This window comes from Equus caballus, chromosome 8, assembly GCF_041296265.1.
Source record: "Equus caballus isolate H_3958 breed thoroughbred chromosome 8, TB-T2T, whole genome shotgun sequence".
NCBI classification, from domain to species: Eukaryota; Metazoa; Chordata; class Mammalia; order Perissodactyla; family Equidae; genus Equus; species Equus caballus.
This window is the reverse complement of record NC_091691.1, coordinates 93,418,348-93,430,944: the sequence shown is the minus strand read 5'-3', so window position 1 is coordinate 93,430,944 and position 12,597 is coordinate 93,418,348. Positions and strand designations below refer to the sequence as shown.

The 12,597-nt window shown below is 33.8% G+C and overlaps 1 protein-coding gene across 1 annotated transcript in view; it reads right to left on the bottom strand.

The window, feature by feature from the left end:
- Positions 1-12,597, bottom strand: part of DOK6 (docking protein 6) — a 411,448-nt gene that overhangs the window by 305,154 nt on the left and 93,697 nt on the right. The window lies entirely within an intron of this gene.

Genomic DNA, 12,597 nt, shown 5'->3' with positions numbered 1-12,597 from the left:
AGAAAAGAAAGCAAGAGTAGCAATACTTATATCACACAAAATAGACTTTAAAACAAAAACTGTAACAAGAGACAAAGATGGGCACTACATAATGATAAAGGGAACAATCCAACAAGAAGATATAACACTTGTAGGTATCTATGCACCCAACATAGAAGCACCTAAATATATAAAGCAATTATTAACAGACATAAAAGGAGAAATAGTAACACAATAATAGTAGGGGACTTTAACACTATACTTGCGCAGATGGATAGATCATCCAAACAGAAGATCAATAAGAAAACACTGGCCTTAAATAACACATTTGACCAGACAGACTTAGTGGATATATATAGAACATTCCATCCAAAAATCACAGAATACACAGTCTTTTCAAATGCACATGGAACATTCTCCAGGATTGATCACATATTAGGCCACAAAACAAGTCTCAATAAATTTAAGAAGATCGAAATAATACTATGCATCTTTTCTGATCACAAAGGTATGAAACTAGAAATCAACTACAGGAAGAAAACAAGAAAAGCCACAAAAATGTGGAGAGTAAACAAAATGCTACTGAACAACGATTGGGTCAATGAAGAAATCAAAGAAGAAATCAAAAATTCCTGGAAACAAATGAAAATGAAAACACAACATGCCAAAATCTATGGGATACAGCAAAAGTGGTTCTAAGAGGGAAGTTTACAGCAATTCAGGCCTACCTCAACAAAGAAGAAAAATTCCAAGTAAACAATCTAACAGCACATCTAAGGGTACTGGAAAAAGAAGAACAAACAAATCCCAAAATCAGCAGAAGGAAGGAAATAATAAAAATGGAGCAGAAATAAATGAAATAGAGACTAAAAAAACAATAGAAAAAATTAATGAAACCAAGAGCTGGTTCTTTGAAAAGATAAACAAAATTGACAAACCCTTAACTAGACTCACCAAGAAAAAAAGAGGGAAGACTCGTATAAATAAAATCAGAAATGAAAGAGGAGAGAATACAAGGGACACCTCAGAAATACAAAAGATAATAAGAGAATACTAGATAAGAAGTTATATGCCAACAAATTAGATAATCTAGAAGAAATGGATAAATTCTTAGAAACATACAACCTTCCAAAACTGGACCAAGAAGACAAAGAGAATTTGAATAGACCAAACACCAGTAAGGAGATCGAAACAGCAATCAAAAACCTCCCAAAAAATAAAAGTCCAGGACCAGATGGCTTACCTGGTGAATTCTACCCAACATTCAAAGAAGACTTAATACCTATCCCTCTCAAAGCCTTCCAAAAATTGAAGAGTAGGGGAGGCTTCCTAACTCCTTCTGCAAAGCCAACATTATCCTGATACCAAAATTAGACAAGGACAACATAAAAAAAGAAAATTACAGGCCAATATCACTAATGAACATTGATGCAAAAATCCTCAACAAAATACTAGCAAATCGAATACAACAATACATTAAAAAGATCATACATCATGATCAAATCGGTTTCATTCCAGGGATGCAGGAATGGTTCAACATCCACAAATCTATCAACATGATACACCACATTAACAAAATGAATGAAAATCACATGATCATCTCAATAGATGCAGAGAAATTATTTGACAAGATACAGCATCCATTTATGATAAAAACTCTGAATAAAATGGGTATAGAAGGAAAATACTTCAACATAATAAAGGCCATATATGACAAACCTACAGCAAATATCATTCTCAACAGAGAAAACCTGAAAGCTATCCCTCTCATAACAGGAACCAGACAAGGATGCCCACTGTCACCACTCTTATTTAACAAAGTATTGGAAGTCCTAGCCAGAGCAATCAGGCAAGAAAAAGAAATAAAAGGGATCCATATTGGAAAACAAGAAGCGAAATTGTCATGCTTTGCAGACGACATGATTTTATACATAGAAAACCCTGAAGAATCCATTAAAACACTTTTAGAAATAATAAATGAATACAGTCAAGTCACAGGATACAAGATCAACATACAAAAATCAGCTGCGTTTCTATACACTAACAAAAAAGTAGCAGAAAGAGAAATTAAGAATACAATCCCATTTACAATTGCAACAAAAATAATAAAATATCTAGGAATAAACTTAAGCAAAGAGGTGAAAGATCTGTACACTGAAAACTATAAAACATTGTTGAAAGAAACTGAAGAAGACACAAAGAAATGGAAAGATATTCGGTGCTCTTGGACTGGAAGAATTAACATAGTTAAAATGTCCATAGTTCCTGAAGCAATCTACAGATTCAATGCAATCCCTATCAAAGTTCCAACAACATTTTTCACAGAAATAGAACAAAGAATCTTAAAATTTATGTGGAACAACAAAAGACCCTGAATAGCCAAAGGATTCCTGAGAAAAAAGAACAAAGCTGGAGGTATCACACTCCCTGATTTCAAAATATACAACAAAGCCATAGTAACCAAAACAGCATGGTACTGACACAAAAACAGACACGCAGATCAATGGAACAGAATTGAGAGCCCAGAAGTAAACCCACACGTTTATGGACAGCTAATATTCAACAAGGGAGCCAAGAGCATACGATGGAGAAAGGAGACCCTCTTCAATAATTGCTGTTGGGAAAACTGGACAGCCACATGCAAAAGAATGAAAGTAGATCATTCCCTTACACTATGCACAAAACATCAACTCAAAATGGATTAAAGACTTGAATGTAAGACCCAAAAACATGAAACTTTTAGAAGAAAACATAGGCAGTGCACTCTTTGAAACTGGTCTGAGAAGCGTATTTTCAAGTGCCATGTCTGACCGGGCAAGGGAAACAAAAGAAAAAATGAATAAATGGGACTACATCAAACTAAAAAGCTTCTGTACAGCAAAGGAAACCATCAACAAAACAAAAAGACAACCTAACAATTGGGAGAAGATATGTGCAAATCATATATCAGATAAGGGGTTAATATCCAAAATATATAAAGAACTCATACATCTCAACAACAAAAAAACCAACAACCCAATTAAAAAATGGGCAAAAGATCTGAAAAGATATTTCTCCAAAGAAGATACATGGATGGCCAACAGGCATATGAAAAAATGCTCAACATCATTCGCTATCAGGGAAATGCAAATCAACACTACAATGAGGTAACACCTCACTCCGGTCAGAATGGCTACAATTAACAAGACAGGAACAAGAAAACAACAAGTATTGGAGAGGATGTGGAGAGAAGGGAACCCTCGCACACTGCTGGTGGCAGTGCAAACTGGTGCAGCCACTATGGAAAGCAGTATGGAGTATCCTCAGAAAATTAAGAATAGATCTACCATATGATCCACCTATCCCACTGCTGGGTATTTATCCAAAGAACTTGAAAACACAAACACATAAAGATACACACACCCCTATGTTCATTGCAGCATTATTCACAATAGCCAAGACTTGGAAGCAACCTAGGTGCCCATCAAGGGATGAACAGATAAAAATGTGGTATATACACACAATGGAATACTATTCAGCCATAAGAAATTATTAAATCTGGCCATTTGTGACAACATGGATGGACCTTGAGGTTATTATGTGAAGTGAAATAAGTCAGAGGGAGAAAGTCAAATATTGTATGATTTCACTCATAAGTGGAAGATAAAAACAATGACAAACAAACACAGAGCAAGGAGATTGGATTAGTGGTTACCATAGGGGAAGGGGGGAGGGGAGAGGGCAAAAGGGGTGATCAGGCTCACGTGTGTGGTGATGGAGTATATTTAGTTTTCGGGTGGTGAACATGATGTAGTCTACACAGAATTTGAAATAGACGTACATCTGAAAGCTATATAATGTTATAATTCAATGTTACTGCAGTAAAATAAAAAAAAAAGGAAGAGCGAGCAGTGGGCTTCACCACCTCCATCTCCCTAAAAAACAAGAATGAAGATCTTAACTGATGTCTTTCTTTACAATAATATATCACATTCGCTATATCCACAAGTCATATCAAAAGCTGACTCCTCTTATCTTAGAAAACGTAAAAGAATATATCTAAACAAGGCTGACCTGATAGGATGAGTGTGTATTCAAACTCTTGCTGTTTTAAAATAGACACACACACACACAAATATACACAAAAAGGGATTTCTGGTGGTTGCCCCCATCAACCAGTCTCCAAGCATCTGCTGGTAATCAAACATTCCTATCAAAGTGTAAAAACCAATAATTTAGGAATTATAAAAAGGAAGATAATTTCCTTAATTTTCAAGCCAAGGAAAAAATAACTAAAAGAGGAAAATAAATCAGTTTACTTTATAAGGATCTAAACATAAAATTTAGAATTCATTATATTATAACTTAAATTTAAGTACTTTATTTTTCTATTAGGTATTGAAAACAAAATAATGATTTTGTCCATATGGGATGTATTCTAACATGCATTTCTTATGTTAGTCATTCAAACAAAACAATTACTGAAGTTCCTTTCCTGTAGTTGTTTGGTTAATGATTATATTTGCATAATATGAGTCTGTTCCATTTTTCGACTTTTCTGTGAGATAATGCCTAGTACCTTATTTTTATTCAATTTGACTGAATAGAAAACTCTCTTGGCATAAAGTTAGACATGCCTTATTCCGTATTATAGAAGACATGAGAAGCTACACTAAGAATAATTTTTTTAAAGGATAATGAGGACACAATTGAAATGGTTGAAAAAGAAAGAAAATTGTCACAACTAATTTTGAGTTAATATTGGAATTATCTTAGTAATGAGCAATATTATATGTAAGTTCATTTAAACATACATAGTTTACCATTTAAAAGCAGTTTCCACATAACATAGAGGACTGAGTGTTTTGTTTCAGTAATTAATCATTTTTTTTCTGGAGGAGGATAAAATATTGGGTTAACATAACTAAACATGTGGTATCCTTTTATAAAGAACATACTTGTACTGTGATTTCTCTTTATTTCTTTTAGAGTATCACAGATATCACTTTTCAAAATGACTGCATTCATTTAGGCCCAAAAGAGTAGACATTGAAATTGATGGTTCCTCATAAGGCTGTTTACTGAAAGTACAACGTATACTTTTATGAATAGATAACCACTGAAATTTGATTTTTAAAGCAATTTTATTTCCAAAAACATCTTAAAGCTACTGACAGTGAATACTCATTTTAAAAAATATATTACCTAATCTGTTAAGAAAACTGTTATCTTAATTAGAGTTTTGAATGGTTAAATACATTCTACCCAGAATGGACAAGAAAAACTTTTATTTTCACTGTTTTAGAAATGAGAAAATACCCCTTCTTCGGTTAACAGATATTGTTTCACGCAGAATCATAAAAGTATTGCTTGGTAAACTGAACATGGTATTGAGGACTCTGCCAATAAATCTTGATAATTGCTCTTTTTCCCAAGGGAGTTGACTGTAAAACTAGGAGAGGGGACCAGAGCTCTTTGTTCAAACAGAAAAGAGAGCTCTCAAGTGTTACCAAATTTTAATGAACTCTATAAGACGACCTTTGAAAAGGAACACCTAAATGTTTTCAACATAATGGCAATATCTTATTGAGAATGAAGATACTATGGCCTGAGCGAAGAAGAGGGAAAGGAAAAAATGGGTAACATCCAAGGGCTTAAATTATGAAATGGTGGAGGGATCTCATGAGAACAAAAGGAGCGAGAACGACATTGGGAAGAGGGGGGCCAGACTGAGAACTAAAATGATCTGTGTGTGCTGGACTTCACGAGGTGGATTTGGCATTGAAAACATACTTGATAGAAGCAGCAATATAGGAAGTGAGAGGAATACTACTCATTATCTTGATGAGAAATTACTTTCTCTTCTACTAATGAGGAAAGTGACTAGAATAAGTAGAGACAAAATAAAATTCTATAATACTCTCCATTTCTATTTTATCATAAACAAAATCTCTGAATTGGAAATGACCATATGGATTGATCTCAAATCATCTAAGATAAATTTCCATGTAATTTCTATTGACTAAATGTACTTATAAATGATACTACAGTCTAACTTATTTAAGTCAGGAACAAAGAGTAGAGCCTGGATAAAAGTCACATAGAAAATTAACATTTTCATATGTTTATGTATCAAACAATGACAAAAAATACTTTGTTTCCTTACCAGATTATGGTAGGAACAAAAGTTTTGAGCTCATTAGCGATCAACAAAGAAACTAAATTTGGTGTACATTTCAAAAGGCTCAGTTTAAATTAATATTAAACTTTGAAATCAGCAGATTATTCCTGATGAGCATCATTAGCCTACAAATGTACTGCTTGATGAAACTTGGCTCCCCAATGAAAAATTCATTTATAAAATTCAAACATCCTTAAGAAATAAAAGGTTACACTTATTAATGGCTCTTAATGGCTGGCAATGTCCTTCATTCAAGAAATTCTCAAATAGGAAAATTAATCAATGGACTTATACATTTACTTGTAAAATACTTGTTGGTAATGAACATACCTTTGATCTGTAAAGGCTAGCCAATTAAAATTCCTTAAATAAAAAAAGAAAAAAGAAATGCGATTGTATTTTTTCAGAAATTTCACTGTATGGTACAATATTAATGTTTTGCTTAGTCAAAATAAAGATGAAAATGTTATTAAGATGCTAACATGCATGCATAAATTGTTTTCATCAATTAGAGCTATACACAAGAATTCATAAAAACCAAGTCATAATGTTTTTATTATTTCCTGTCATTATCTTCCATTGAAAACATTCTACATGTACCTGAACACTTAATTTTCTCATTAACTTTGAACAACTAGTGTAAGGTCTTAATAGTCTCTCTGAGATCCCTCACAATGAGGGTAAGCTATGAACCAGCTATCATCACACAACCTTCTGGATCAGTGGTTCTCAGAGCGTGGTGCACAGACCAGCAGCTTCAGTATTACCTGTGAGAAAATGATGAATCCGAATCTCTGGAGGGTGGAGTCCAGCAACAAATGCTTCAACAAGCCCTCCAGGTGATCCTGATGCACACGGAAAGCACTATTTCAGGATGTATTTTGTTTGGTATAATAACTCGAGCAAAGATTTAAAGGAAGAAAACACAAAGGGTATTTGGAAAAGAGAGTGTCCTTATGTTGTGGAGTACTCATGATGATATCTTGCAGTTAGGCTTTAAATAGCAGGAGCTGCGACTCAGCAAATATTTGTACTCCTTTCCAAGTCAATGTCACAATGCCTTAAATAAATGTTAGCTGCATAAATAAGTGAAGATTGTAGAGGCTGCAAACAGGGAACTTTCTTTGGAGAACACAGTTTTGGAGTTCATTGAAAAATAAAACCAAGTTCTGAGATGAAGGTATAAAATGATGCTGACTATGGGAATTTAAAAGAAGTAGCCAGTACAAAAAGTCATAAAGCAATGAAAAGAATTATAGGTTAGTTGGATAGGGGAGTGAAGGAGAAAGAAATCAAAAAGGAATTCCAATCATTAAATAAAGACTGGAATGAAATTTACGAAGCTTTCAATAATGCCTGGTGTATTACTACGATTTGCTTTAGGCAGGAAGCAATCTAATTTACTATACAATTTCCTTTCACTGCAAATGGTGAGGAGGATATGCACAAGTGTGTGCAAGAGAGAGAAAGAAAGGGAGTGAGATGAAAAATAAGAGTTCTAAACCAACACACCACACTCATTGCAAGGTCTGACTATAAAAACGGACAAAGACCCAGAAATGCAGGTGATTTCTGTCTGGTGATTTATGTGGTTCCTGATCCCTTTTACACCACTAGATCCATACTATTTCGCACTTTGGACCTGTCAGGGCAACCAAAATTCATGTTTGTTTTCTCTTTTCCTGGAAAGAGATCACAGCGGATAACATGATGTAAGCACTGCCAGTTGTTCTGAAGTGATGCTGTTTTCATAGTTTCCAACCAGGAGAGATGTTGAGTAATGTTACAAACGTCATGATTGTGCTAAAGATTAATTAATGAGGTCCAGGGAGAACTACAGCATGAATGATGGATACTAAGATTACGGAGACCCAGTTTTATTAAACCTTACATTTAAATAGAAAGTCTAAACAAATAAATGCTGGAATGGAGGACGATTTAGAGTTCCTTAGCATTGTAAAAATTGGCAAGATTAGAGCTTTCCTCAGGAGAAATAGTCTCACCAGAAGGGAGTCAGGCCATACTTCAGGGAAGCTCCTGCATAAATGCCAAACACAGAAATCAAAGTCCTCCTTGCACTAATTCACCTTGATTCAGAATATTAGGACGTGCTAATAAAACCTATTGAGGACTTAAGTATTTATTTCACAGTTACTTTCCTCTTTATACTAACTCTAAGTCTCTGAGGAAAGTTAAAATCCTGAAACGAATATGATTAGAAAATATTGTTATGTACATGATAATAATTGTATCTAAGAGAACATAGAAAGAATGGTGAAAAGAACACTCTTCCTAGAGTAATCCCTGCTAATCGGGCTCCGTCTTTAATTTACTGTGATGCTAACAATTTACATATCTCAGTCTTAGTTTATGCATCTGTAAGATGAAGCACGTGTGCTGGAAGAGAGCTTTATGATTATTCTTATAACCAAGTTTTAGGTTCACTGAGGAGGCTGTTTGTTAGGTATACAACACAGTCAGAATCTCTAGTTTTTATGAGCATGAAGTCAAATCAACAAAAGCTCAGCATTTGCCTTTTTAAAGTAGGCTCCCTTTTCATACAATGTGAGTAGCCAAATGATTTTTAGTCAAAAGTATGTATATCCAAGATGGAATGCAGATTGTGACTCGATAATCTAGCTGTATTACAAATGCATGAAACAAGCCTTCTGAATGGATGAGGGAATAGGTGCTGAATTAAGTAACTTTGGAAATGAGTGGAGACTGTTAAACTAAGGGCAAAAATAACTATCCATATGCATTGAATTTCATTGGTAAAACAGTTTCCCACAAGAGTACAGGTTAACAATTCTGAACCCACTAAGCATCTATACTGGAATTAAACAAGCAAGAGATGGCGGATCGTGGTTGGTGGGAGACAGATTTCTCCCTGTTGGCCTGGGAGGTTACAGATAAGCAAGGGGAAGAGGCTAGAACGATCCATGTGATGATGAATGAGATACAGAGACATCAGCAGGAACTCACATTTAGCTTAATATAGAGATAACTTGTTACATATGGAAATATTTATAGATATGCATATAAATGTGGGTCAATATACACTCATACATACCCTTGCTCTCTCAGCAACTTAATGTACAAAATACACATTCTTCTCAAGTGCACATGGAACACTATCCAGGAGAGGCCATATGCTGAGCCATAAAACAAACCTCAATAAATTTAAAAAGACTGAAATCATACAAAGTACGTTATAGTATTACAATGGAATGCAATTAGAAACCACTAAAAAAAGAAATTTGACAAACTTTTATATGACTCGGCAATTCCATTCTTAATAATACACCCAAGAGAAATGAAAACATATGGCCACATAAAAACCTGCACATGAATGTTAGTGTAGAATTATTCATCATAGACAAAAGAATGAGAACAACCCAAAGGCCCATCACATGATGAATGGATAATTAAAATGTGGGATATCCATGCAGTGAAATATTATTCAGCAATATAAAGAAATGAAGTATTGATACATGCTACAACATTAATGAACCTTGAAAACATTATGCTAAGTGAAAGAAGTCAGTCACAAAAGACCACATATTATATGGTTCTATTTGTATGAAATGTCCAGAATAAGCAAATCAATAGAAATCATTAATCAGTAGTTGCCTGGGGCTGGGGAGAAAATGGGTAGTGACTGTTAATGGTTATGGGATTTCTTTTTATGCTGATGAAAATGTTCTAAAATTGATTATGGTGATGCATGCACAATTCTGTAGTGAATTGTACACATTAAATGGGTGAATTGTATGATATGTTAATTACATCTCAAAAAAGCTGTTATACAAATTTAGTAAGAAAAGTAGGAGTACGTATGTTTATTATGAAATGACATATTTCTATAAATATGATTAATAAATAAATTTTAATTTGTGTAGATCAGTGCTTCTCAAACTTTGTTGCGCATGTACTGTGGCTCATACCAAAAATAGGCCACAGGCCAGATTTATGCATGACTCAAGAACTACAAATGATTTTTTAGATTTTTAAATTGTTGAAAAAATGAAAAAAGAATGTCTTATGATAGCAGAAAATTACATTAAATTCAAATTTCAGCGTCCATAAAACTGCATTGAAACCCAGCCATGCTCATTCATTTGAACATTGTCTATGGTGGCACTGTGAGTAGTTGTGACAAAGACTTCATGTCCACAAAGTCTAAAATATTTACTATCTGGCCTTTCGCAAAGAAAACAAAACAAAACAAAGTAGCCAAATTTCTCAATCATAATGAGTAGCCCAGAGCGGGAAAATACATAGCCAAGTGCAGCAGTGTGTGTCTGAACTAAAGCAAACGCATCAAAGATGAAAAGGAGACACTGGATTCAAGTTAAATAGAACAGAATAATTACTCACTGATCTTTCTCCACCCCCCAGTCCTCACCACACCCAGAATCATCTTTCTATAACAATTATCTCCTTAAATTTCTTTAGTGACTATCTAAACTTTCAATATGAAATAGAAACCCCCGGAAACATGATAAATCATTCATGATATACTTCAAATAATTTTTACATAAATTTTAAGGTTAAAATTTTAAAATATAAAGAAAAATACAAGTTAAATTAAAAATCCTAAATTTTTAGAACAGAGTAATGTGGCATTGCCATTTGCGGATAATACTAACCATTAGATAAATTTCATTTAATTATACATAATAAAGATTCTAAAATATTATGTATTTCCTCTTCAAAGCTAGAAACAAATATTAGTTTGCAAAAACAAATGTTTTCCATTTCTATATAGTTTTAAAGAGGTTTCAAAATTTAGTCATTTTTTCTTATCCATCCACCTAAAAAGAATTGTAAAATACAGCATGAGACTTACTCATTCTAATTCAGATAATTTTTATACTAGTATACATGAAATATATACTATGAGAATTAAGGTTTCCTTTTCCACTAAACAGCCTCCTTTAATACCAATTTATTCAAAACTGTATTCTCCTCTCTCTAGTGAATTTGCAAGCATAGCAATCAAAGTTGACTGATCTAATAATCGCAAGGAATACATGACTGGGAAGAGAAGAAAAAATTAAGTAATACTAATTGATACAGAAAAAACTTCCAATTTTTTAAAATAAACTAATTAAAATAATTGAATTAATTTCAGTTCTCAATACTTCGCTTAACAGTTTCAGACTACTGGATGAGTACTTGCCTGATTAAAAAAATTTAAGTGGAAATTCTTCATAATTCACATAATGAGACCATCATGTCTGCTGCTTCAAAATGAATCATTCTTCATTGTATTTTCTATTTCAAATGGATATTTTCAGTTGTTTACAAAATAAAATTTTAAAAACACTAAAGTTGCTGAATAGCTCTGATCTCATAGATTTAGTTAGTATATTTATGATTATAATTGTCTAAAGAGTATTTAGAATCTATGTCGATAACTGGAAGAGCCCTCATGCCATTGTCCACACTGTCCAGTTTATTAAGCCACTGCACATTCCATCTACTTAGGGAGCACGGCTACAATGGAAGTGACACTCTAGTTTCATAACAGACTCAGGAGATGTGTTATTAACAAAGCTTTAAATTGCATAAAATATCACATGAAAGTAGGGGAATGTTTGACAAAACACACTTTCTGCTAAGGGGTTATAACACCCAAAACATTTGGAAAGTATCGTTTCATTTCTTATGTTTAGGTTGCTTAATCTAATAGAATTATCAAGTTCTCAATTTTCAATAATTAGTTCACTCTATAACTTCAATTCTTAAGCAGAATTGCCCAATTTGACTAAAAGAGTAAGAAAATCACAAAATTAATGTGTTTCTCAAACACAAAAGAAACACAAAGCATCTCATATGTTCCAGGATACAAAAGGCACCGCACAGGGCACACAGGTGTGGATACAACCTCTTGCAATAGAACTAGGCTTCTGCGCCTGTACATCTAAGACGTCTTCTCTTCACTGTCCCAGCTGCCGAAGAAGTGGGATGGATGTTGGAAAAACATTTGGGACTGTAGATGTATGAACTGGGCGTGCCTTTAAATCAAATCCAACTCAGTATTCAACTTTTAGATCATGTTCACCTAATGCATTTGCAGATGATCGGCATACATTTTCTGTAGGTCAGATGACTGTAACCATTACCGTAAGGAAAAGAGGTTTCATGGCGTTAGCAGCAGCACAAACACTGCTGGCGCTGACAGAGCAGTATTTTCTTGGCTCAGTTACAAAAGCACATAAATAAAACCAAAGAGATGAGGGGAAAAAAAAAAACCTTTATCTAGAGAAAAAAATGTTTTTCCTTGGTGGCAGAGCAATACCTCCAGTGTCTGAAAAAATCATTAAAGTGAAAATATTTTTAACCATCGAATAAAACATTTGTCTTGAAATCAAAATAGAAAAGCTTGGATAAACCCAATAGATCATTTCTATGACATATTTTGTACTAAACCAAACTTAGAGAGTTTAAAT